The sequence below is a fragment of the Arachis ipaensis genome, chromosome B03, assembly GCF_000816755.2.
Source record: "Arachis ipaensis cultivar K30076 chromosome B03, Araip1.1, whole genome shotgun sequence".
Taxonomy (NCBI): Eukaryota; Viridiplantae; Streptophyta; class Magnoliopsida; order Fabales; family Fabaceae; genus Arachis; species Arachis ipaensis.
The window spans coordinates 53,411,726-53,415,819 of record NC_029787.2 but is presented as its reverse complement, the minus strand read 5'-3'; the positions used below and the strand labels follow the sequence as shown (position 1 = coordinate 53,415,819).

At 36.9% G+C, this 4,094-nt stretch overlaps 2 long non-coding RNA genes across 2 annotated transcripts; both read left to right on the top strand.

The window, feature by feature from the left end:
- Nucleotides 509-1,806, top strand: LOC110269693. Its single transcript, XR_002358456.1, has 4 exons — nucleotides 509-541; nucleotides 629-795; nucleotides 881-1,115; nucleotides 1,476-1,806. It is a non-coding gene; the product is annotated as an uncharacterized LOC110269693 (long non-coding RNA).
- LOC107634450 lies at nucleotides 2,052-3,003 on the top strand. Its single transcript, XR_001618907.2, has 3 exons — nucleotides 2,052-2,086; nucleotides 2,616-2,731; nucleotides 2,875-3,003. It is a non-coding gene; the product is annotated as an uncharacterized LOC107634450 (long non-coding RNA).

Here is a 4,094-nt window from a genome sequence, read left to right as displayed (position 1 = left end):
AGCCTAATGTATCTAGGCCAAATGCACCCAAACACTTAGTAATATTTCTTTTCCTTATCACCAAATCACACTCACCTTCAAATACCCTCACTTTCGCCATTTGATCAGAAAAAAGTTTCGCCCCTCACCTTCACAAATCACCTTCGAATTAATTGTTCAAAACCCTAACCCTAACACACCCACACACTCACTCTCATTCTCACCATCACTCACCACCGCCACCACGCCCCCTTTCACACACACACACACCCAGATCCGAGAGAAAGAGTGAACCAGAGGGAGGAGAGGAGGGAGACGGAGATGAGAGAGCGCGATCGAGAGAATAGAGAGTGATAGGGGGTCACCGCTGCAACGTCGCTGCAGCCGCCACCATTGCCGTCGTAGAGCAGGGAGCCCGGAGGGGAGAGAGAGACGATTTGCAGACGAGATGGAGAGAGAGGATGAAGATGCGACGCAAGAGAGGAGGCTATTCCGCCGTGCACTGTCATCGCTCCTGCGGTCGATTGAAGCCACCGCCGCATCTAGGGCTTGCCGTGCTGCTGTCCGTACTCCAAACCTCTATCTCTCTCTCTCCCTCTTCAACTTTCATTTCATTCTCATTTCAATTTCAATTTCGATGTCTCTGTAGGCAACAATATATTTTAGAAGTTGTATTGGACTGGAAGAGAGGGAAGGGGAGCGTTTGAACTTTCAATTTCATTAATTTTTGCTGAATTTCTGTGCCTGTGGGTGAATACTGGATTGTGAAGGACGGTTAGGATTGTGAATATAGAAGTTTGGACCTCTTCATATATGGTATCCCTTCTTTTTTTAATTCCCACAAGAGCTTAGGATTGGTTAAACAAAGCAAATTGAAACTTTGAATGTTCCCCTCATGCAGGGAACAATGCTGATCGATTCCTGAATTGGAGCACTAGGTTCCAAATTGTTCTAGGCGTGGCAAGGGGATTGGAGTACCTTCATGAGGATTCAAATCTAAGAATTATTCACCGAGACATCAAAGCAAGCAACATTCTTCTTGATAATAAGTTTCATCCCAAGATTGGAGACTTTGGCCTTGCCAGGTTCTTCCCTGAAGACCAAGCTTATCTTAGCACACAATTTGCTGGAACATTGTAAGTCCAATTATTAAATATTTTAAATTACTATGTATGCTAGCTGCATATTCACCATGTTACTCGTGTTATATTTCAGTTTTCTATTTATGTTTTTTTTGTCATAAATTGGATGGCCTATAATTTTGAGTATTATAATATCACAACACACACCTATACTACACACACAGCTATACACTAAATATTAAGAGTTCTCATCCACTATTGACCCTAATCAAGTCTCAAACATGAGTACGCAACACATATCATAGGGGAGTGGTGTGAGCTTCTGAATGAATCTGGTTTGCCATGTTACCAGGTTTAGTTATTAAGTAATTGAGCTGAGCTGTAAGTTTGACAAATGAAATGGTTTCCTGCCAGCGCCAAAAGGGCTGTTTTCGCCGGAGCCAGAACATTATCGAGGACCAAAGCTAAAAGTTGCCATCATTAGAGCTGGGCTTTCTGGCATGTCAACTATAGTGGAACTCTTGGATCAAGGACACGAGGTTCAGCTCCTTTAATCTTTAATATCACACTTCCTCCATTTCATATTTTATAAGTCATTTTGATACTTTGATTTATGAATATATGTGAAAAGTCAAAGCGACTTATCAGTATGGAACGAAGAAAATGTTATTTTGAAATTGGATGTTATGGTGTACATGGTAAACTTGATTTTTGAAGCAAAGGGGAGGGATTTGGTAAGTTTCTTAACACAATTATGGTGTTAAATTTATTAGGATATTCTAGCTAATGCATTTTATCTAGTATGTTTACTTCTAATTACTCTCGATTAGGTGGATATATATGAGTTGAGGACTTTTATTGGTGGGAAAGTTTGTTCTGTTGTTGATAAGAAAGAAAACCAAATTGAAATGGGATTTCTTACAAATAGAAGTTGGTAAACTGACTTGATTGATCCCGTCTTGGAAATTCTCTAGCCCCTTTATTTATTTATGGTTGAATCTTTATGCAACAAGATCCAAAATGAGGTCTGTGCCCTTCATTCTCTCCTTTCGTGTCTTCTTGATTGTCTCTTATTATTATCTATATATTTTTGGGTACTGTGGCAAACTACTTGTTATGGGATAACTGGTTCCATGTTTCTAGTGGCTATCTTGGAGCTGAGTTTCAAGAGACTATGATTGACTCTTTACCTTAGATAATTGACTCTTTTAAGTCTTAATGGATCTAATAATATCTCTTTCTCTTTTCAATATCTCCCACTTATTTATTTATTTTCATGTGGTTTTGTTGTTACCATGTTTGGTTAATGTGAGTGTTGAGCTGAAAAAGAGTAATGTCTGTGTTCTTTTAGCAATTGACTAATGTTGTTGGGACCCTTCATTTTTAATGTTTTCCTTTAATTTTTCAATATGAAGTGAATGACCCTTTTGCCTTGTGAACATGGAGGTTACTAAGGAAGAGCTTAATGCAAAAATGAGAGAAAAAAGTTTCCAACTTTGGTCTGAAAAAAACCATGCAAAGTTTTCAACATGTTTGTGTTTTGTTTTGTGGCAGATGGGGCTGGTGATGATTTGTTTAAAGAGCTATGGAGGCTGTGTGTAGGGCCATTAATGGATGTTCCTTGTGTTCAAGACAGAGTTTTCTATTTCCCTCAGGGTCACATTGAATTGGTATGATATACACTTCTTTACCTTGTTTCTGATTTTGTTTGTGAATTTCATTTTTTTTCCATTTTTGTGCTATGTATGCTTTCAAATTTAAGCCTTAAGGGGTTTAGTAAGTATTATATAATTTTTATTTTTTCCTTTTGTAGTTGCCAGAACCTACAGAACAAGATTTGAGGCAGATGAAGAACCAGAAATCTCCCAAATACGATCTTCCGTCGAAGATCTTATGTCGTGTTATCGATGTTAAGTGTCTGGTAATGTTTATCTTTTTTTGGTTCCTTATTTTGTGTTATGTGTTCTTGATTGGTAATGTTTATCTAATAATTTTCAGTCTTGGTTTTTGTGAATCTACTTCAAGTTTCAAATGGCACTTTCAAACATGTACTACTGACCTACTGTACCAATTTCAATATGATAATGCTTGAATTCAAAAGGAAAAGAAAGAAAATAGAAAACAAGTACTTTAGTAGCACAAAGAGTCAACTTTGAAAGTTTGACACATTGTAATTTAATCTTATATATTGATGGGTAAATTACTTTAATTAGTAAGAATCTCTAATCCATAAATGTTTGTGTTTTGGGTGCTGGAATCAGACTATTTTGTGAACAGTATTGTATGACAAGAATACTGGAACTAATTTGCTTCAATGGCCAGTGGAAGAAATAGAGAGCTTGAGACTTAGTAGTGATGAATTTAAGGAATTATTGGTTAGACCTGGCACAGTAGTGCCATTACACATTGGCCCTGCAACACAGGATTTTTCCATAGTTATTGGTTGCATTGTTACAACTTGTATCTCACAGTAATCATGGTTTTACTTTACATTTTCCTAATTTTTATTTATTTATTTATTTTTTGTTGTTCAGTTGGACATATTTTCTGAATTTGAAATAGAATTGTTGGGATAAGAAGGGATTGTGAATAAGGAGGACTCTAAATTTTGAAGGGTGTGGAGTTGGTGCGGTTAAGAGAAGGGTTTTTGGACCATTTTGCATTTTGGCTATTGCAAATGACCAACTTTCTGAACTAACACCAATTTATTTCCGTCTTTCAAATTATGGAAATGGAACCTCAACTACCACAACTATTACTACTTCTACTTCTACTTCCTTCTGTGTTGATGAAACTAGGTACTATTAACTAATGAATCATCATCATTCATATTTGTTTCTTCCTTTATTAGGAGCAAGTGACAAAATATATGAGTTGTTGGATAATAATGTAGGTCATCAAAGGCACCTGATGTATCAAAGCTAGTTTTCGGAAGCAAATTGCCTGTTCTAAGTGATGAAAAACTATCATTGAAGGTATTAGTAAGTAGTGTCAATTAACCTATTGGTCTCACGTGACTTGATTCACGAGATA